The sequence below is a fragment of the Dasypus novemcinctus genome, chromosome 15, assembly GCF_030445035.2.
Source record: "Dasypus novemcinctus isolate mDasNov1 chromosome 15, mDasNov1.1.hap2, whole genome shotgun sequence".
Classification (NCBI taxonomy): domain Eukaryota; kingdom Metazoa; phylum Chordata; class Mammalia; order Cingulata; family Dasypodidae; genus Dasypus; species Dasypus novemcinctus.
Genome location: NC_080687.1, coordinates 94,743,542 through 94,767,495, shown reverse-complemented (window position 1 = coordinate 94,767,495; position 23,954 = coordinate 94,743,542). Strand labels below are relative to the sequence as shown.

Sequence of the window (23,954 nt, the reverse complement as noted above, 5' to 3'; positions counted from 1 at the left end):
TAACCTTGTTTCCTCTGGCTAAATGAAGAATACTTGGTTTTGGATTAATTAAAGAATATCCAAAAACCAGGGGAAATAGACTAGCTGTTGTTTATTTAAGTAGCTGATTAGCAAAGTGTAGAATGATTAGCAAAGCCCAGGTGCCGTCAGAGGCTGCATCTTTCCAAAGTTTATGTGAAACACCATTCTTCCTTGAGTTCTTTTATGCTGCCGGTTAACTCTAGGGAGAGATTGTGGTAGACCTGCTGGGTTTGTATGAATTGTCAACCCCGCTTACCACTTTGGTGGTCATGCCTAGGACAGCTAGGAGAGGTATGAAGAGAGGCACTGCCCTAGAGATTATAGGCAACAACAAGAGAAGCATATGGCAAGCAAAATAAAGACAGTACTTAAAAGGGCCATTTTCTTTATCTAAAAGGCACATTCATTAACTATATAGAAAATGAATTAAATTTTCCAGGACTTTTACCATATTCACTATCCTTCTGCATATGATCTAGGATAGAAGAGATATTATCATATTCATCAGGTACATAGGTATAGTACTTAATACTGATCAATGCATAAGTTCCTCTTTGAGCTGCAGTTAATAGATCTAAGCTCCAGGTTTGCAGTACCATACGTGGCTCTCCATAGGAACAGGCTGTAATGCCAATTGTTTAAGATCTACTCACATCACTCTGGTAATTATTGCTCCACTTGGTATGTCCTTCACACAGCCAGCATGCTGCAGCACTTTTGGCTCTTGGAGGGAAATGCCAGGGTTTCACTGACCCTTCAGCCCTATGAAACAGAGCCAGTCTGGAGTTAATGCCTGTGGTAAATCTGGCCATATTGAGCCATTGCCAGCTGCTGCAGAAGTCCAAAACTGCATCCTACTCTCCATCCACTTTAGGAGCCTGTCCAGATGTGGTAGATACTTCTATTGTTTTAGGGCTTGTAGTGGCCAACCAGGCCAACAACTCAAACGGAGAGGCACCATGCAGTATACTGGGGCCTGATTTGAATGCACAAGAGGGTTTGACAATACTGAAATCTGTCTTTCTTAATTTTTATACACTTTCTAAACACTTCCAGTGCAATGTATAACATATCAAATGAACTTAACTATTTAGTATTTACTTTTTACTACCTTTACCATGATTATGTTAATTAAAAAGTATTTTACTTTAGCAGTACAGGGTAAATTTTCTCCATTATTTTTTGAAAACCTAAGATTCTCAGTGGAGTCAAGGTTAACTTTCCCCTACCACCACTTTAATATGCAGATTGTGGTGGCCTCTGACAGATTTCCCTGTTAAGAAGTTACTTTTTGTTATTAATATCAATCAGTTTATGTTTCTAATTAATAATGGCTTTCTGGAATTAGCCATTTAAATACTTCAGTTTAGTAAATGCTTTTGCAAACTTCCTATAACTAACCCTAAGGTACTTCACCTTTTTTTTTTTTAAGATTTATTTATTTATTTCTCTCCCCTCCCCCTACCCTGGATGTCTGTTCTCTGTGTCTATTCGCTGCATCTTCTTTGTCCACTTCTGTTGTTGTCAGTGGCACGGGAATCTGTGTTTCTTTTTGTTGCATCATCTTGTTGTGTCAGTTTTCTGTGTGTGCGGCACCATTCCTGGGCAGGCTGCACTTTCTTTCACGCTGGGCGGTTTTTCTTATGGGGCGCACTCCTTGCCCGTGGGGCTCCCCTACGCGGGGGACACCCCTGTGTGGCAGGGCACTCCTTGCACACATCAGCACTGCACACGGGCCAGCTCCACACGGGTCAAGGAGGCCCGGGTTTTGAACCGTGGACCTCCCATATGGTAGGCAGGCGCCCTATCCATTGGGCCAAGTTTGCTTCCCAGTATTGACATTTAAAGATTCATTTTGGGCTTACCTTTTACTGTTATCCAATTTGTAACAGTGAACCCCAAATCTGACTTATGAGTTCCTAGGCATGAGCAGACTGACAGAGTAAGCTCAGATTAGGATGTAAGAGGGAATTTTGCACTTACTTTAGCATAGGAAATGATCTGACAGAAGCCATTCTCCAGGAACTTTTTCATCTTAATTTATGGCTTTTGTGGAGGTTTCCTCATCTACAAGGGAGAGGTTTAGTAAAGGGCCTAAATCTTGATTCTTCATTCACTCCGCTTATTAGGCACAGCTGAGGCTAGATAAGACTGCAGTGGCAGTTCAGGATGGAATAAGATTAAGACTCTTAGCTGCCATGTCAAGGGTCATGGGAGGCCCCACCTCGTTGATGGTTCACAGTGACTTCAGGCCCCTTCTGTCTTCCCCTGGGGCAAGCCCTGGAGGTCTGGGTGGAGAGGCAGCTTGGGGCCAGGTTCCTACTGACATGGACTCTGGATTCAGTTAGCCCTCAGGTGATGGTGCCTTTAATGGCAGCTGCTAAAAGGTGAGCCTGGCCAGAGCCTGTGCCTGCCACTCCTTACCTTCTCCATCTTGGTGGCATGATCTCGATTGTTGGAAACTGAAAATGCTGCTTCTGTAAGGGAGTTCATGGAAGTTTGGGGGCCCAGGGAAAGTTTTTACAGCTTTCTATGGATATCCAAGGCAGACTAGCCTTCCTAGGAGATAGGAACTACTAGAGGGTATTTTATTGCCTCTACCAGCTTTCCTTGAAATAAGGCTGGGTTTTTAGGTTCTGCCTCTGAGTAATTTCCCTGAGCTTTTTAAAATTGACCAGTTTAGTAATGCATTTCTTCATCCCCTTAAGGAGACATGACCACATGGTGTCTGGTCCTCAGGCCTACCTGTCCCCTTCTTTCCTCTTACACAGATTTAGCTGGAATTGAGGGTCCCATGCAGAGCCCACTCTTGGCTATACTGCAGCCACAAGGTGTAGCAGGAGAAGATAAGCGTCTTCCTTCTAAACCATCAAGAGGCAGGTTATCCCAATTCCTGAGAAGACCGCACAATGGCGAGTCTGCTGGAATGCTGAAGAGGCAACCCATTATCCTAGGGGAGGATAACTGCATTCGTCAGTCTTGGTGGAGTCCCGTTGCTAGACCTGACTGGATGGACTGCTCACCGAGCCAGCATCCTGGAGGTTGGGAGCGCTGCTCACTGTCCTCATGTTCCAGGGATCGGGAGTCTTATGTCTCTGAGTGTCCCCAGAGACTTAGAGGTCTTGGGAGACATCTGGGTCCAGTTCCCAGGCTGAAGCTTCCAAGCAGGGCTTTCCTGCTAGGAAGGAGAGTGGCCAGGGACCTTTCCTTGGGCCTGCTCTTTCAGAGGTCTTAGAAAGTGGCTGTGAGAGAGAGCTCATTTTATGGCCACTGCCAGGAACCAAGTTTTACAGTTAAACTAGAGATTAAGCAGAGACTGATCTGCAGCTTGTAAGGCAGACAGCCTCAGGGTCCCCAAAGGTAATGGATTAACAGGAATCTCAGGGCTTCCCAGGGGGTGAGTAAGGAACAGACCTCTGGGCACAGCCCAGGGTAAGAGTCTTGGGCATTGACACAGGAGGGCAGAGATAGGCTTTAATTAAAAACTCACCAATCTTCATTGAGTGTCAAGGAGCATTACTTGTCTCTTTGTCTCCTGCCATAGCTCCTCAGATATGTTAGCTGAACACTGAGTTCTGAGCTTCTAGGTTCCTGGGTATGTCTCATGAAAGAATTTAAGGACACACCATAGGGCAGGCAAGGGAGTAAAGAGTTTAAGAAACAAGAAGAAAACAGCACGCATTTCCAGACGTTGTAGCATGCTGCAGGGTAATCCACGCCTACCTAGTGAGTTTTAAAAGGAGTACTGTTGATCTGAAACAGAGGTTCTTAACCAGGAGTACACAGACCCCCAAACGGCCCATGGAAAGATTTCAGGGGATCCATGAGCTTGAACTGAAAAAACCCAACTCGATTAGATGTCCAACATGATATGCGTGTTGCCTTGTCAAATACTGCATCACAGTTTAATGTTCTTACTCAAGACAAACAACAGTCTGCACCTTGACTTGTCTTTAAAAAATAAAATTTAACTTTAACTTTCCTATATTTTTGATGTACTGGATTATTATTTAATGTGTTAAGAAAGAAAAACGTATCTATAGTATTACAACATGTTCTTTATTTTAGTAACTGTATTTCAATATATGTAACTAATTTCCTTTGTAATTTTATTTTATGCATTTAAAAACATTCTTGTGGAAAGCAGATTTGGCCCAACGGATAGGGTGTCCGCCTACCACATGGGAGGTCCAAAGTTCAAACCCCGGGCCTCCTGACCTGTGTGACGAGCTGGACCACGCACAGTGATGTGCTGATGTGCACAAGGAGTGCCGTGCCACACAGGGGTGTCCCCCACGTAGGGGAGCCCCACGCACAAGGAGTGTGCCCCATAAGGAGAGCCACCCAGCACAAAAGAAAGTGCAGCCTGCCCAGGAATGGCACCGCACACACGGAGAGCTGATGCAGCAAGATGATGCAACAAAAAGAGATACAGATTCCCGGTGCTGCTGACAAGAATACAAGTGGATACAGAAGAACACACAGCAAATGGACACAGAGAGCAGACAACCGGGGTGGGGGGGGGGGTAGGGAAGGGGAGAGAAATAAATAAAAAGTAAATCTTTTTTAAAAAAAAAAACATTCTTGTGGGGACATGCTGGTACGTGTATGATATATTTACTAAATAATACACAGCATAGTGTGGACTTAGTATGATTTTTATTTTGATGTAGCGTGTTCTGAGTGCAGTGAATAACTGCCTGCAAAAAGGTTGGTAAATATTTGCTGAAAATGACCACTTGAAAAGATGTTGAATCGTGTTAGGTTATCATGAATTGAAATTATGGGGAAGTTTTAAAATGTAACTTTGAATAATCCTAAAATTTAATTTAAAGACATAGCAACATTGAGTGTCATAAAAGTATCTGCCACTACATTCTGAGAAGGGGTCCATGGTTTTCACCTGACTGGTAAAGGGGTCCATGGAACAAAAAAGGTTAAGAACCCCTGATCTGAAAACTGGGTATCACTTCCTCTTCAAAAACTTGAATTGGGTAAGTAATTTAACCTGGTTTGGCATATAAAAAGTTACCTGCCTCATTTTAAGTATTCAATAAATAATAGTTGTTATTATTATCATAATTGTAGTGGCATGTCATTTTCCTCACATTTTAAAACCAGCCATAATCAAGCACACCAATTTCTTGACTTTGACTTCTTTTTTGTCCTTGCCAGTTAGACTATAAACAATTTTTAATCTTCTAAGGTTAAGGTAATCAATTAGTAGCTTGAATTATTTATATTCAGCCTTTAAAAAATCAGGCAGTCTACAACAGAAAAGCTTGTTAATAAATGACTAACAAGTAATAAAGTTTTCTAAAGTAGGTAGCAAATTTATGTGTGTGTAAGTTCATTTCTTAATATTGTGTGCCCCCAAAAATAGCATTTGGAAAAACAGTTCTTGAAAACAGTTGTACATTCAAATAATTTATCTGAAAACAGTTTTGTTTCAAGCTTTTCAGGACCTAGTTCTCTAGAAATTAATGAGATCAATCTTGATTAAAAGGAGAAAAATGGCATTGAAGCAGATTTCCAGCAACAAGTGCTTTGGAGGATTGCAGAAAGTGTTTGAACATGACAGGTAACTATTAAAAAAATACAAACATTTTAGATAACTCTCATTGTGTTGTTTGTTCTGTTCTACTTATAACCAAATACTTACCTTTGCATTGTGATATTTCACTTAAACCTCCTTGCTTTTTCTCTATTGTTACTATTTGGCAATTTCACCAGAGCTAAATTCACCTGTGGCAGGTAAGGAGGAGCCAGAAAAGAGACGTGTCTTCAGGCTTTGACTTTACATATCTTTGAAACTTTGTGAAAGACCTATGTTGCCAGTAAAAATTCTGAGAGCATCTTCCTTTTTTGGGGATGTTTTAAGGTAGAAAGGATTCCTGGATTTTTAAATAAAGATGGTAGGTGAAGCATACATATTTAACCTCTGCTGCTTCCCAAAATCTAACTATCATGGCATTAAGTAAAGGAAGATTAAAAACATGCAGGCCAACATACCCCCATGCCCATACCCACAGATGCAAAAAAAGAAAAAAGAAAAGCAGTAGGAAGAGCTAAGAACTATTTTAGAAGCAGATATATAGGTGGACAAGTAGTCCATGACTTAGCAGGACCTAGAAAGTAAATTCTAAAAAGAAGAGAAAGCAGAGAAATGACACGTTATAGAAAGCCTTGGGAATTGGAGGCACCAGGTACACCTGCACTTAAGGACAAAAATGAAGCTAAGAAAAAGGAAGATTAGTTGAAAGTCTGTTTTAAAAAGCTGACAGACCCCAGATCAACTCAGCTGTCTGTGCAGCCGGGCCACTACCTCTCCCCAGCTCTGGCAAAAGATTGGAGATTGAGTCTCTTTAAAAGATAAACAGAGATTCTCTGTCCTGGGGAATACCCCATGCAGTTGGTGGGGGGATATAAATATATTCCAGGTAGCAAGATTAGGTGAAAGTTTGTACACTGAATATAGAGACTTCCCAGTCCTCTTCTACTAAGCTTCTAGAATTTGGGGAATTAGACTCATACCTTTCTAAAAGAGTCTTCCTGGGGAAATCTGGCTAGCCCAAAGAAGAAACCTCAAGATACTGTTACTGAGAGCTTTCTAATTAAACAGTCCAGCTAGACTGCACCCTGCAGTGAAGCCCATGATGGAGAACCTGCCCCCACCCCACCCAGGCATAGGGCTTTCAGTCAGATTTTAGTGTTTCACTCTTGAAAAGTGTAGGCTGCTAAAGATCACTAGATATTTGTATAAAGACAAAAGACAAAGATTTAATTTTAAAAAAAGGAAAAAGGAACTTTGATGAATAGACCATGCAAGGAGACAGATTTCAAAAGTACTGTTATTAATATTAGTGAAGACATTGGACCTGTTACATCAGAAGAGGATCCTCTTAAAAATATCCAAGAAAAAAAGGAGCCCAGAAATTTAAAATGTGGACAAAACACAATAGAAGGGTTAGTTGATAAAGTTGAACTTTCCCAAAACAAGAGTAAGGGAAAATCGGAAAGGTTAAGACAATTAGAGGAACAGTCCAAGAAGTCTAACAACTAAACATTAGGAGTTTTGAAACATAAAACAGAAATAGAGGTGTGAAAATAATTTCAAGAAGAATTCCTAGAACTGAAAGGTTTAAGTTGCCAGACTGAAAAAGTCCTCAGTTTAGTATCCCACACAATGGATGAAAATCCTTGAATGTTCAGAGGGCAGGAAAAGGGTGAATAGTGAAAGATTAAGAAGTTTTAAAGGCATAGGTCAACTCAGCAATACTAGAACTGAGGAAGCAGTGCAGCAGTGATTTAAAAGTTCTGAGGAAAGACTTCCGTGCATAGCCAAACTGTTAAGTGTGAGGGTAGAATAAAGCCATTCTTATTTAGTTGTGGTATTAATGGTTGTGATAAAATATTAAGGATAAAGAACAGAATGAGTTAAAATCAAATATGGCTTTAATTTTTACCTTTTAAATTGAAATATCCACATTTTTCAACTGCCATTTGAAGCTTATCCTTGATTAAACATGTGTAAGGAAGGGTTTATTAAATCAAAGCTATCAGAACCAATATTAAGAAAACAAAATTAAAATGGCATACATTGACACAATTTATATTTTTATGATTCTTGTGTTGTTTGCTTCTGAAGATGAAATATTACATCTTATGAGAGAAAAGTCAGTGCAGAGGTGGAAAACTCTGGTGGCAATGCCTTATGCTCTCATAGTCCTGTCCACAGTACTTATGATTAAGCACCAATTAGAAGCATTAGTGGACCTCAGTGACAGAGAAGCTCTATGAAGTCCCATTCATTATACCAGAGAGCACTGTAAGAAGTTATCTTCTGTGGCTTCTAATTAGTGTACCAGTGTTCTGATTTCACCTGGTATTGTTCTATAATAATATAATAGTAAAGTTCTTACAAACTCCAGAAATATGTGGGTAGGTACAAATCAAGTAAAGAACCTTTGGAAGTCCTTGCCACTGAGCCCAGAATGTCACATTCTCTGCTAAATTATTGTCTAATTGAAAAAGAAGTGAAATAAATGTAATTCATTAGATCCGAAGTTATTCTCAAGATAAAGGAACAGAGTAGATTGCCAAAGGCTCTGAAAGTCTCTTATAAATGGCTCAGAAAGCATACCAAAAAGTCAACAGGCTTTTGTCAAAATCTTACTACTAATTAGGGTCCTTATCTTACATTTGGTGTATTTTTCCCCCAACCCACCATATTATTATTTTTTAAATATATTTTTGTGACAGAAGTTGTAAACTTATAAAACAATCATGCACACATGTAGAATTCCCAAACAGCACTCCTCCATCAACACACCACACTGTGGCGGAACATTTGTTACAGATAAGATAATATCGTCTGGTAGTTACCATGTTCATACTGTATATTTGGCTCACATTTTCCATACTGCTCTATTATAAACACAGTGTATCTTTGGCTTAGATGCAAGAATATTGTATTATTACTGCTAACCACAGTCCATAGGTCACTCCAGTTGTTATTTTCCCATTCCCATGCTTCTCCACATTCCCACCACCCTGCAATAGTGATGTACATTTGCTCTAGCTAACAAAGGACAGTCTTGCATCTGTACCATCAACCACAATTCTCATCCACCTCTTGGTTTACTGTGCTATTCAGTTCCTAGACTATTCTCTAGCATTCTGTCAATTGGCATTTACATCCCTACTTACCATTTCAGCCACATCCCCATTTATAAACTGTTACTATGTGTTACCATCCACTCTACATTTCCACACTTACAGTAAACCTAATTAAATACTTAATTAAACATCAGTAGTCCATCCCAATCCTTCCCTTATCTCCTTTAAGAATTCATCTACCACCAGCTCTTAAAGATATTTTCCTACAATTTCTTCTAGAAACTTTATGGTTCTTGCTTTTATTTTTAGGTTTTTGATCCATTTTGAATTAACTATTGGATAAGGTATGAGATAGGGGTCCTCTTTCCTTCTTTTGGCTGTCGATATCCATTTCTTTCAGCACTGTTTGTTGAATGGACTGTTCTGTTAGAGCTGTGTGGGTTTGACAGGCTAGTCAAAAATCACTTGAGGGAAGTGGATATGGCTCAAGTGATAGAGCTTCTGCCTACTATATGGGTGGACCTGGGTTAGATCCCTGGGGCCTCCTGGTGAAAAAGAAGAGAATGTGTGCCCCCGTGGCAAGCCAGTGCCTGCCTGAGTGCCCACGTGAGTGCCCATGCGAGTACCCACATGGTGAGCCAGTGCCCTGCACAAGTGAGTCAGTAGCAAGATGATGACACATCAAAAGAGAGACAAGGGAAGAGTCAAGGTGAAGCACAGCAGAAACCAGGAACTTAGGTGGTGCAATTGACAAGGAAACTCTCTTCCCATCAGAGGTCTCCAGGATTGAATCCTGGTGAATCCTAGAGGAGAGAAAATGAGAAGAGAAGATAATACAGACAGCAAAAACAGCAGGGCAGCAGGAGGGGAAGGGGGAAAATAAATAAACAAATAAACCTTTTTAAAAAATTGCTCGACCATACACATAAGAGTCTGTTTCTGAAGCATCAGTTTGGTTCCATTGGTCTAAGTGTCTCTCTTTATGCCAGTACCATGCTGTTTTTACCACTATAGCTAGGTAATATGATTTAAAGTCTGGAGATGAGAGTTCACTTTTCCTTTTTTAAATGTTTCTGGCTATTCAGGACCCTGTACCCTTCCAAATAAATTTGATAATCATGTTTTCAATTAAAAAAAAATGCTGGTGGAATTTTTATCAGGATTGCATTGAATCTGTATATCAGTTTTGAGTAGAATTGACATCTTAATGATATTTAGTCTTCCAATCTGTGAGCATGGACTGTTCTTCCAGGTATTTAGGCCTTTTTAAATTTCTTTTAACATTGAGTTGCAGTTTTCTGAAAATAAGTGCTTTACATGGTTGATTAGGTTTATTCCTGACTATTTGAGCTTTATCTGTCATATTTTATTTTCACCACTTTTTTGATACTTTGTTACTTTTATGAATATAATCTTCATTCCTTGACTCTCTTGCAGGTCTCTCTCCTGTCTTTTCTTTTCAGACTCTAGCACACTCTTTAGTATTTCCTGAAAATCCAGTCTCTTGGTTAGAAATTCTCTCAGTTTCTGTTTATCTGCCCTCATTTTAGAAAGATGATCTTCCCAGATATAAGTATCTTGGCTAGAAGTTTTTTTCTTGTAGTATCTTAAATATATCATACCACTGTCTTCTTGCCTCCATGGTTTCTGGTGAGAAATCAGCATTTAATCTTATCAGGTATCCTCTATATATTATGCATTGCTTTTCTCTTGCTGTTCTCAGAATTCTCTTTATGTTTGGCATTTGACATTCTGATTAGTATGTGTCTTGGAGTTGGGCTATTTATATATTTACACATATTTTTGGATGGGAGTACGTTGTGCTTCTTGGACATGGATATGTCCTTCAATAGAGTTGGGAAATTTTCTACCATTATCTTCAAATACTCTTTCTGCCCCTTTTTCCTACTCTTCTCTTTCTGGGACACCCATGACACATAGGTTTGGATGTCTTTTGCTGTCATTTAGTTCCCTGAGACCTTGTTCACTTTTTTCCATTCTTTTCTTCATCTGTTCTTTCATATGTTTGCTTTCAGAGGCCATTTCTTCAAGCTCACCAATCCTTTCTTCTGCCTCCACAAATCTGCTATTACATGATTCCAGTGTTTCTTAAATTTCATTTATTGTGCCTGCCATTCCCATAAGATCTGCTATTTTTCTATGTATGCTTTCAAATTCTTCTTTGTGCTCATTGAATGTATTCCTAATATCTTTAATCTCTTTAGCTATCTCATTGAATTTATTAAGGAGATTTGTTTGAACATCTATGATTAGTTGTCCCAACTCCTTTATGTCATCTGGAGGCTTATCTTTCTCCTTTAACTAGGCCATATTTTCCTGTTCCTTGGTGTGGATTGTAATTTTTAGTTTGTGTCTTGGCATCTGGCTTACCAGATATACTTGTTCTGCATGCAGTTTTTCTCTTTAGTTTAGCACTTTCTGCCCTTTCTCCCTTGCTGGTTATATAGTATGAGCCAAGTATGTAGTTGGAGATGTAAGCTGTGGAGACTCAAGCTGCCTTCGTTGCCCCAGGGACCAATGAAGCTTCTCTCAACTTTCTCCTTTGCCTGGAGTAGTGACAGAGTCACAGTTGTGTGGAATAATCCAAGTTGTGTAGGCCTACACTGTAGTTGCCCAGAGAGACTGATGAAGCTTCATACCCCTTTCTCCCCTACCTGGGGCAGGGATGGAGCTGCAGGTGTGGGCAGTAATCTATGCAGTGCAGGTCCAAGATGACGGCAGTTGCCCCAGTAGACTTCCAATTTTTGGTCTGTGCCAGCCAGCTAAGGGTACCTGCAGTTACCTGGATAGGCTGGTACAGGGTCCACCAGCCTCCTCCCTGCCAGAGGCAGGGCTGAAGCTTATGCTAGGGCTGCCAGCTGATCTGGGTAAAAGAAACTGCTTCCTACCATCAGTGATTTTCAGTCACCCTGGCTTCCCCTCAGGCTGGAGGCAGAGTCAAAATGGCAGCCACTGGCCTCTTTCCTACTTGGACAGTTTCAAACTGTAGCTGTTCCTAGGGTTATACTTTAGCCAGCCAATCCATCAATCAGTAGCTGAAATAGGTGGCCAACCATCTCCTCCTCTCCTGTTTTTGGGAAATGGAGCTTCCAATTCCAGCCACAGAGCAGCTCCTGAGCTTGTGCCGCCAAAGTAGGCTGATCACCGGCCTCTGTGGCTTGGCTGGTAATTTCCTGGAGAGGCTGGCGCAGGTCCCTGCAGCTTCCTCCCTGCTGGAAGTGGGGCTGGGGCCTAGGCTAGAGCTGCAATCTGATCTGGATGGAAAGAAGCTGGTCCCCACCAGCACTGGGATCCTCAGTCCACCCTGCTTTCCCTCGTGCCAGGCGCAGAGTGAAGATGCGGCTCCCGGCCTCTTTCTGACCTGGACAGGCTCAAACTTTAGCTGTTTTCAGGATTATACTTTACCCCACTGAATTTACTCATCAGTTGCTGAAGCTGGAACCTGACCATCTCTTCCTCCCCCGGTTTTGGGAAGTGGAGCTTCCAATTTCAGCCACAGAACAGCTCCTGAGATGGCTTGTGCCTCCAGTGGAGGATGGCACCAGCCTCTGGGGTGTGGAGCCTCTACTTCTGAATCTTCTCTGCAGATGGGCAGTCTCTTCCTTCCATTCCTTCAAGGATGTGGCAGGATGCTCTTCTGGTCTCGTGGAGCCCCTGAATAGGTGCTTCAGCTGGCTCCAGAGAGCTCTGGGTGTTTACTAACCACCCTGTAGCAGTAGCTGACTCTAGGAGCTTCTTACTCTGCTGCCATTTTGCTAGTTCTCAATAATATAACATTTTTAAAAAGGATTTTATTTATCTCTTTTTCTCCCCCCTGCCCCCCTCCCCCCAGTTTTTTGTTCTCTGCATCCATTCGCTGTGTGTTCTTCTGTGTCCACTTGTATTCTCAGTGGCACCAGGAATCTCTGTCTCTTTTAGTTGCGTCATCTTGCTGTGTTAGCTCTCTATGCGTGCGGTGCCAGTACTGGGCAGGCTGCACATTTTTTTTTGCGCACGGCAGTTCTCCTTATGGGGCTCACTCCTTGTGCATAAGGGTCCCCTACACAGGGACACCCCTGTGTGGCACAGCACTCCTTGCACACATCAGTACTGTACATGTGGTGTACTGTACATGTACAGCTCACCACACAGGTCAGGAGGTCCTGGGTTTGAATGTAGGTGGACGCTCTATCAGTTGAGCCAAATCTGCTTCCCAATAATATAACATATTAATTACCCATAATACCATTATCCAAAATAATAATTAACATGTTTTGGTATATTCAATATTTTTCTATGACTACTTTTCACATAATTGTTATATTTTATTTATCCTTTTTTTTTACTTGTATAAGATAAGTATTTTCCAATATTATTCTAATCTTTCTGTAAACATATTTTTAATTGTTGCATAATATTCTGTCAGGTGCCAAAATTTACTTGTTCCTTAGATGGAATATTTTTGCTTTCACATACATTTTTTACTGTAACCAGTATTGCTGCATTGATTATCCTTGTTCATATTTCCTCCCTTCCCCTAAGAACTTTTTCTTTAGATTAGATTCCTTTAAGCAAAATTACTGGGTCAAAAGTTTAGAACATTATAAAGGTTCTTTCTAAGTCATTCTCCTAAAATTGCTTTCTAAGGAGGTTGTATTTACTCTCCAGTGATATATTAATAACTATTATCTACCTGAGGTGGCTTTATTTTCTTAAATTTTAATCTTGTCTTTTCTAGTCCAATCCATTGTAAGGCTGTGATTTGGAAATAACTGATTTTGTGATTATTTTATAACTTTGAAAAATTTTAAACTCACTTCCCATATCTTTTTTATACTATTAAATTTTTCTAGCTTCCTCAACTCATAAATGCCAATTTCCCAGTGGTTGCTCAAAGTTTGTCCATTTTTGGCCATTCCATGGGAGGCCATGGAGCTCTGATTTGTGCCTTGAAGAATCCAGGAAAATACAAAGTAAGATTTCCTCAGGTTCTAGGGATAAATATTTCTCTTGATAATATACCAGGAACTTTTTGAAGATTGAAATTAGAATTTCTTTTTTTCAGTATTGGGACTGAAATTAGCATTGGGGATTTTGGGGGGTGGAATATCAAATTTAACAGCACAATATGTGCTACAGGATCAGAAGCATAGGAATTAACTCTCAATGGTTTCTTGGTCTATTTGAAGTATAATGAAATGTAGCTTATATTTTATTACTTATGCTCTAACTACAGTTTTTTTTTAAGACTTTATTTTTTTTTCTAGTGGTTATTCTTGATTAAAGTTATTATCTTTTTTTTAATATCAGACATAGCTCTGTAAATTTGACTTTGATTTTCTGAGATACAGGGAGATATTTACAGTTTGTAAAAGTTTAAGAATTCTTTGTCCTTAATACCTCTGATGACAACTGAAATGCAGTTTTATTGGAAAATACCACTCTGCACCTTTTCCATTTATTTGAATTAATTTGAAGCTCCATAGCTTTGGTTTTTTTTCTTTAATGAGTCATGTTTGAATTACCACTATGTGAAGAGTGTCCCACTATACCAAGCACATGCAGTCAGAGTCAAGAAAGGAAGTTTTGAAGCAATGATCATCTTCAGTTTGCTGCTGTCTTTAAAATCACAGGGCTATAAACGACCTCAGGATTTGTTTACTTTTTAATATCTCCTTCCCTGCGGTGTAAAGGCGCCCTCAAGTGGCAGTGTTCTGGAAGCACAGGGCGGGAGCTGTCCAAAAGCTGAAGTGACGATATACCCACATTAACTAAGTAAGTTATACCCACATTAACTAAGTAAGTGAATTGCAGGGTTCAGACATAATATAGAGTTTGCGGATCTGACTTCCCCCATAAGGCTGGCGCCCAGCTGTGGGGAACCCTGAGGGCTGTGTTACACTACGGGGCTCCTAGGCTTCCTGTTGACCAGATTGGAGGTTGCCTGGTCTGAATCCCCTAAATTCTGGTGGCCCACACCCCAGAGAATCACACCTCTTGAGTCTTAAATATCTTAGACTTTCCACCCCTGAATCCATCACGCCCTGAGGTCCATCTGAGGTCCTTGAAAGTCCTAGCCTTCAACGTTGGCGTTTTTTCTTTATTGTTTCATTTTGTTTTGTTTTTATTTTCATTTTGTCTTATTTTTTTACTTTTTTGTAATGTCCTGATTGCTAACACCGCATTATCCCCTAGTCTTTTCTCACAGCGTACCCCCCAAAGTCTTTTTTTTATTCAGTTATTTAGGGGTTTTTTTGTGGTTGTTGTTGTGTAGCTGGTGTTTTAATTGTGGGTCGTGTATATCTGTTTTTTTTTTCTTTCCCCTACCTGTTCCCCACCCTTTGCCCACCCCCTTTTCCTTTCTTCCCTTCTTCTCTTCCCCCCCTTTTTTATTCTTATTTTTTATTTTTTAATTTGTTTTCTTTTTCTGTTTTCTCTCCCCCTCCTGTCCCTCATCTTCTACTTATTTTATTTTAACTTAATTATACAATAGGTGCACCAGGAAACACCTCACATTTGCTGAGGTTTTCTCATCCTCCACTGCCTCGTTTCTATGTGAACTGATTTAGGCTACCTACACTATCCTCTTTCCCCTACATCTTGATATCTGCCATCATCTACTGTCTCTCCTATATTCCACCTCCCACCTCCCTTTCTTTGATCCATGAAGTGTCTAAGTCTTAATTTCTAATACCTTTGTTTTGTTTTCTGTCTGTTATCCACTCTTGAAACTATTACCTTTCTTCTCTTTTTCCCTCTCTCACGAAAACAATAGCTTTTTAGCTTATACCATATTCCTCCCATATTCAATCATCTACCTCATAATAGGTACTCTACCTACTGCTATAACTCTACACAATTTACATGAATCTAACCTCCATCCTCCCAGATCTCATATTCTTGCTTTGTTAACATATATCACCAATACTACTTTACACTTTTCCCTTGCTTACACAATTGTCTTTCCCCAGCACTAATACTTTCCTTTAAAGTGAACTTAACCAACAACAAGAAATTAGAATAAGAAGAACAAAGTGACAAAGAGAAGATATAACACTTATGCAAAAACAACAGCTAATTAATCTCCAAGAGTAGACAAAGAAACTAAGGAACTGATTAAATCCATCAAGATTAAATAATGACCAGAAAGCAACAAAAATCTACCAACCAAACCAGTAATCAGGAAAACATGGCTGAATCCAATCAACAAACCAAAAATCAGGAAGGGGAGCAGAACTTTGCACAAGCAATGAAAGATCTCAGAACATTTGTCACCGACAAATTTGATGAAGTAATGAAAGACGTTAACATGAAGACATCACTTGGAGGGGAAATTGCAGACATACGCAAAAAGATAACAGATATGATGGGAATGAACACCACAGTTCAAGAAATCAAAAATACACTTGCAGCAAATATCAGCAGACTAGAAGAGGCAGAGCAGAGAATTAGTGATGTGGAAAACAGTACATCAGAAATCAAACAGATAGTAGAAGGGGTCGATAAAAAGATAGAAAAAATCCAGCTAGGACTTAGGGACCTGAATGACAATGCAAAATGCTCAAACATACCTATTATAGGCATTCCAGAAGGAGAAGAGAAGGGAAAGGGGTCAGAAGGAGTGTTGCAGGAAATAATGGCTGAAAACTTCCCAAATCTACTGAAAGAGACAGACGTACATATCCAAGAAGCACAGTGCACTCCATTGGTCATAAACCCCAACAAGCCCACCCCAAGACATATACTTTTCAAATTATCCAATGCTCAAGACAAAGAGAAAATTCTAAAAGCAGCAAGAGAAAAGAAAACCATCACATACAAGGGAAGCTCCATTAGATTAAGTGCTGATTTCTCATCTGAAACCATGGAGGCAAGAACGCAGTGGTATGATATAGTCAAGGTACTAAAGGAAAAAAATATCCAACCAATAATACTCTATCCAGCTAAACTAGGATTCAAACATGATGGAGAGTTCAAAATATTCACAGACAAACAGAAACTGAAAGAGTATACCAACAAGAAATCTCCCCTTCAAGAAATTCTAAAGGGAGTTCTGCAGGAAGAAAGGAAAAAACAGGACAGGCAAAGCTGGAGGAGAGTATAAGAGCAACAACAACAACAACAAAAAAGAAAGACAAAAAGAGAAGGGAAAAAATACAAACAAAATATGACAAACACAAACCCAATCAAAATATGGCTAACACAAATAATTCCTTGAAAGTAATAACACTGAATGTCAATGGATTAAACTCACCTATCAAAAGATTCAGACTGGGACATTGGATAAGGAAATATGACCCATCCGTATGCTGTCTACAAGAGACACATCTTAGACCCAGAGATGCATGGAGATTGAAAGTGAATGGCTGGAAAACAATCATACAAGCAAACAATAACCAAAAAAAGGCAGGAGTAGCTATATTAATATCAGACAAAATAGACTTTAAATGTGAAACAATTGTGAGAGACAAAGAAGGATACTACATTTTAGTGAAAGGGAAAATCTGTCAAGAAGATCGAACAATCATAAATATTTATGCTCCTAACAAGGGCGCCTCTAAATATGTGAGGCAAACGCTGGAAAAACTAAGTGAAACAATAGATGCATCTACAATTATAGTGGGGGATTTTAATACACCACTATCAACTCTGGACAGAACATCTCAAAAGAGAATCACTAAAGAAACAAAACATTTGAACAGTATATTAGAGGAGCAGGATCTAATAGACATATATAGATCATTACACCCAAACACAGCAGGATATACATTTTCTCAAGCGCACATGGATCATTCTCCAAGATAGACCATATGCTAGGACACAAAGAAAGGCTGAATGAATTCAGAAAGATTGAAATCATACAAAACAATATCTCTGACCACAGTGGAGTCAAGATGGAAATTTGCAAGGGACAGAAGCCCAGGTTTCACACCACAATTTGGAAATTAAACAGCACACTCTTAGAAAAACAGTGGGTCAAAGAGGAAATCTCAAAAGAAATCAATGACTACCTTGAAACAAATGATAATGAGAACACAACATACCAAAATTTATGGGATGCAGCAAAAGCAGTACTGAGAGGGAAATTTATAGCCATAAACTCATATATCAAAAAAGAAGAAAGAGCAAAAATTGAAGAGCTAACTGCACATTTGAAGGAATTAGAAAAACAACAACAAAGTAACCCAACAGGAAGAAGAAGGAAGGAAATAACAAAGATAAGAGCAGAACTAAATGAAATAGAAAATAAGAAAGCACTTGTAAAGATAAACAAGAACAAGAGCTGTTTTTTTGAGAAGATCAACAAAATTTACAAACCTTTAGTGAGACTAACAAAGAAAAAAAGAGAGAAGATGCAAATACACAAAATAAGATATGAGAAAGGCAATATCACCACTGACCCCACAGAAATAAAGACTATCATAAGAGGATACTTTGAAAAACTATATTCCAACAAAAATGACAATTTAGAGGAAATGGACAAATTCCTAGAAACACATAAGTAGCCCATATTGACAAAAGAAGAAATTGATGATCTTAACAAACCAATCACAAGCAGAGAGATAGAATCAGTTATTAAAAATCTCTCCACTAAGAAGAGCCCAGGACCAGACAGCTTCATAGGTGAATTTTACAAAACATTCCGGAAAGAACTAACACCAATCCTGCTGAAACTATTCCAAAAAATCAAAACAGAAAGAACATTGCCGAACTCCTTCTATGATGCCAACATTACCCTAGTACCAAAGCCAAACAAAGACACCACAAGAAAGGAAAATTACAGGCCAATTTCTCTAATGAACCTAGACGCAAAAATACTTAACAAAATACTTGCTAATCGTATTCAACAACACATTAAACGAATTATACACCATGACCAAGTGGGATTCATCCCAGGTATGCAAGGATGGTTCAACATAAGAAAATCAATCAACGTAATACACCATATAAACAGATTGATGGGAAAAAATCACATGATTATATCTATAGATGCAGAAAAAGCATTTGACAAAATACAGCACCCTTTCTTGATAAAAACACTCCAAAAGATTGGAACACAAGGAAATTTTTTGAACATGATAAAGAGTATATATGAAAAACCTAAAGCCAACATTGTTTACAATGGAGAAATCCTAGACTCCTTCCCTCTAAACTCAGGAACAAGACAAGGATGCCCATTGTCTCCGCTCCTGTTTAACATTGTCTTAGAAGTACTTGCTCGAGCACTGAGGCAAGAACCAGATATAAAAGGCATTCAAACTGGAAAGGAAGAAGTCAAAATTTCATTATTTGCAGATGACATGATCCTATACATAGAAAACCCTGAGAGATCTACAACAAAGCTTCTAGAACTCATAAATGAGTTTAGTAAAGTCGCAGGTTATAAGATCAATGCGCAAAAATCAGTAGCATTTCTGTACACCAATAATGAGCAAGATCAGGAGGAAATCAAGAAACAAATACCATTCATAATAGTAAATAAAAAATTCAAATATTTAGGAATAAATTTAATTAAAGAGGTAAAAAACTTATACACCGAGAACTATACAAGACAGTTCAAGGAAATCAAAGAAGACCTAAATAAATGGAAGAATACTCCTTGTTCATGGATAGGAAGACTGAATATTATTAAGATGTCTATCCTACCAAAACTGATCTACACATTCAATGCAACCCAATAAAAATCAACACAGCCTTCTTTAAGGAACTAGAAAAACTAACTTTGAAATTTATTTGGAAAGGAAAGAGACCCCGAATAGCCAAAGACATACTGAAAAAGAAAAGTGAAATTGGAGGAATCACACTACCTGACTTCAAAACATACTACAAAGCTACGGTGGTGAAAACAGCATGGTATTGGCCTAAGGAGAGACACACAGACCAATGGAATCGAATTGAAAGCTTTGATATAGAACCTCACATATATAGCCACATAATATTCAATAAAGCCACCAAACCCTCTCAACTGGGAGAGAGTGGCCTATTCAACAAATGGTGCCTGGAGAACTGGATAGCCATATGTAGAAGAATGAAAGAGGATTACTATCTCACACCTTATACAAAGATCAACTCAAGATGGATCAAAGACCTAAATATAAGAGCCAAGACCATAAAAACCTTAGAAAGCAGTGTAGGGAAATATCTACAGGACCTTGTAATAGGAAATGGCTTCATGAATATCACACCAAAAGCACGAGCAGCAAAAGAACTAATAGATAAATGGGACTTCCTCAAAATTAAAGCCTTCTGCACCTCAAAGGAGTTTGTTAAGAAAGTAAAAAGGGAGCCCACACAGTGGGAGAAAATATTTGGCAACCATATATCTGATAAGAAACTTATAACTTGCATATATAAAGAACTCATATATCTTGAAAATAAAAAGATAAACAACCCATTTAAAAAATGGGAAAAAGATTTAAACAGACACTTCTCCAAAGAAGAAATACAAATGGCTAAAAAGCACATGAAAAAATGCTCCAAATCTCTAGCTATCAGGGAAATGCAAATCAAAACTACAATGAGATACCATCTTACACCCATAAGATTGGCAGCTATGAAAAAAATAGAATACAAATGCTGGAGAGGATGTGAAGAAAGGGGAACACTCATCCACTGCTGGTGGGAATGCAGAAGGATCCAACCATTCTGGAGGACAGTATGGCAGTTTCTCAAAAAACTAGCCATAGATTTGCCATATGACCCAGCAATACCACTGCTGGGTATATACCCAGCAGAACTGAAAACAAGGACACAAACCGATATATGTACACCAATGTTCATAGCAGCATTGTTCACTATTGCCAAAAGTTGGAATCAACCCAAATGCCCATCAACAGATGAGTGGATCAATAAAATGTGGTATATACACACAATGGAATACTACTTGGCTGTAAGAACAAATACACTACAAACACACGTGATAACATGGATGAATCTTGAGAACCTTATGTTGAGTGAAGCAACCCAGGCATTGAAGGACAAATACTACATGACCTCAATGATATGAAATAAGCAAGCTGCCTCAGAGAGCAAGAGGCTGAATGATAGGCTTACAGGAAATCGGGGGGTGGAGGAAGGATGTGAGCCGATGTCTGCAGGGGTGGAATTTATGATGAGCTGGTGGTATGAACACAAAGAAGAGATAAAATGGGGGCAAGGGGTTGCCTTTGGGAGGGGCTTTGCGGGTTTGAGGGTGGCTGGGGATGGGCGGATGGGTAATATTGCCCAAAAGTGGGGGGAGGGAGGAGTAGCATACGAACATAGGAGAATGTCAGGTGTTGGTGGAGAGTAAAATGCCGAGAAAATCGTATCAAAATATAATAAAGAAGGTTACCTGTTTAGAATGCTCGGAGGGGATGGTCCGATGTGGGACGGGCTCCTGAGGAATGTCTGAATACTCATTTTGCCAGAGTGGGTGGCACCATTGGGTAGAGACCCAAGCAGTGAGAGTGGGGGTGGACCCACATCCTGGGGAGGACTAATGCCATCAAATAGAGGGAACTGTATCTCTCGAGAGAAAGGGTGGCTCCCAGGGCATTGGGGCAGTTGAGCAAGTCAGTCCGTGAACAGTGTTGCAAGTATCTCTGGACGTGGCTCCTCAGGAAACGGAGGTTGGCTGTCACTGTGGGCACCAAGGTGGATGGGAAAATGGATGTTAAATGTGTGGAACCAAGGTAAATGGGGGGTAAGAGAGGAGTTTCATGAGAGTACACAAGGATGGATATAAAACATGTAATATTACACCATAACATATAGGAGATGACAGACTGATAATGTAAACCATAATGTAAAACATAGGATAACTAAAAAATTAGAAAACTGTATCCTAAAGTAAGCACCACAATGTAAGCACAGATGTCACTTTGTTTGAAAGCTATTGTCTCAGACTCTGTACATCACTTTAAGTAAATATGATGTGAATAGGGTCTAAGAGTATCGCTGTGGAAGGGAAAAGGTTTTGTGGTGGATGTGTGGGAGTGCTGTATATTATATATATGAATTGCTGTGGTCTAGGGCTCTTGTTAAGAGAAGTTCAATAATTAGGGGGAAAAAAAAGAAAAAGAAAAAGATAGGATGTAGAATTTTTTCCAAGTAAACACGTATTCTATATCTAACCTTTAAACCCATCGCTATATGCCATTTTGCTAGTAAGGGATCCTGACATTATATTGGGCTTCAATTTTCAGGAAGTTCTGGATCACAGAGTGGTTCAACAATGGCAACGGAGGAATACTGGTATAGGATACTATTGACAGGTGATATATGGCTGACAGGGAGCTATACAGGACATATGTCCAGAGTGCATGGTAATGTTTGGATATACTCATAGTGGCAACAATTAAAAACTACAGCTGGGGGGGTACTGAGTTCCTGGCCAGTGGTGCTCTGTTGTGGTCCCTAGGGGAGCAGTGACAGTCTCCCAGGTGCAGCAGCAAGGACCGGGAAGAAATGAGGTTCCAATAGTGAGCCCCTGACGCTAATGACTATGCTTGTGAGCTGATATGCCTGAAATAAGAACAAGGCCTAGAGCAGCATTGTGCCTCAAATGTGGCCAGTCTCGAAGCCAAACTCAGCATGTAAATGCAATGCCTTCCCTCCAGCGTGGGACATGACACCTGGGGATGAGCCTCCCTGGCACCGAGGGATCACTATCAACTACCAACTGTTGATGCAACTGGAGAATGACCTTGAATGGAAGGTTCAATGCGGATCAGCAGAATATCCCTGTCTACATAAAATAACATGACTTTAAAATGCTGTTTGACCTAATCTAAGGGGGAAATGGAAAGGAGAAATGAGTTTATATGGCTACGAGTCTCTAAAAAAGAGTCTGGAGGCTGTCAGAAGGATTGCCCTTATGCACAACTGAGCAGAGAGTAAGAGACAGATAAAGTAGATACAACCCCCAGGTATTGGTTCCTTTGAGAGCTAAAGAGGCCCATGGGTGCTATGGTCATGGCAGATGGGGTTAACTGCCATGTCAGATGGCCCTTCTTTGGAGCTGGTGTTTATGCGTGATGAATCTGGACTCAGATGGGACCTCTCTTCTTAAGACTTTCATGCTACTGTGCTGGAGTTGTAGTTGGTGTCGGGGTTTAAGATATATTTAGGGGATCTGAATCTCTGGACTGACAATGTGATAGCCAGGCCCTGAGCCTCAAGAGACTCCAGCACCTACAATCTGATTTATTGGACTCACCTCACTCAGCTAAGATGGAGTTGAAGAAGGACAACCACCACACCATGGAGCCTAGAGTGCCATGAGGAATCTGAGCCTCCTCTTGACATAGAGGTGCAATGGACACAAACAATCCAATGTCCACAGAGAAAAGGTGGCATTGGAGTGGGAAAAGTGGACATGGTGACTAATGGGTATGGGGAATGGCAGGAAGAGACGAGATGTGGAGGCGTCTTAGGGACTTGGAGCTGCCCTGGATGGTGCTTCAGGGGCAATCACCGGACATTATAAATCCTCACAGGGCCCACTGGATGGAACGTGGGAGAGTATGGGCCATGATGTGGACCATTGACCATGAGGTGCAGAGGTGCCCAGAGACGTACTTACCAAATGCAATGGATGTGTCATGATGATGGGAATGAGTGTTGCTGGGGGGGGAGTGGTGGGATGGGGGTGGTGGGGTTGAAGGGGTCCTCATATATATATTTTTTAATGTAATATTTTTACAAAATCAATTAAAAAAATAAAAAAAATTTAAAAAAAGAAATAAAAATGCTTTAATAATGATTGAAGTGATGAATGCACAACTGTGATCATAATAAATATCATTGATTGTAAAAAAATAATAATAATAATATCTCCTTCCCTTAGAAAGGACTTTTTATTCTTTATCATATTAGTTATGCCACAGAGAAATAAAAATATTTCTCAGAGCAGTTTCTTGCTGCGACAGCAAATATTTTACCTTTCCTAAGCTACTATAAAATTGAACTGGTCATGACATGATGGTGGATTTTTAAAATAAGGATTTTATTTTTCATGTTTTTGTACATGAGGCAATTTAAAAATGAGCAAAGGATTTGAAAAGAAATTTCCCCAAAGAAGGTATATAAATAACCAGTAAGTATATGATAGATGCGCAACATATTAACTATCAGGAAAATGAAGATCAAAAGCACAATGAGGGAAGTGGATTTGACTCAACTGATAAAGCATCCGCCTACCACATAGGAGGTCCAGGGTTCAAACTGCGGGCCTCCTGACCCATGTGGTGAGCTGGCCCATGTGCAGTGCTGATGCGCACAAGGAGTGCCGTGCCACACAGGGGTGTCCCCTGTGTAGGGGAACCGCACAC

The 23,954-nt window shown here is 39.9% G+C and overlaps 2 long non-coding RNA genes across 2 annotated transcripts in view; one reads left to right on the top strand and one right to left on the bottom strand.

The window, feature by feature from the left end:
* The window catches only part of LOC131273456 (uncharacterized), a 407,742-nt gene that overhangs the window by 1,994 nt on the left and 381,794 nt on the right, over positions 1-23,954 (bottom strand). The gene's annotated exons all lie outside the window — the stretch shown is intronic.
* The window catches only part of LOC111761125 (uncharacterized), a 33,876-nt gene that overhangs the window by 3,413 nt on the left and 6,509 nt on the right, over positions 1-23,954 (top strand). The window contains exon 3 of the long non-coding RNA XR_009180683.2: positions 5,528-5,602. This is a non-coding gene — a long non-coding RNA (uncharacterized lncRNA). The remainder of the gene's footprint in view (positions 1-5,527; positions 5,603-23,954) is intronic.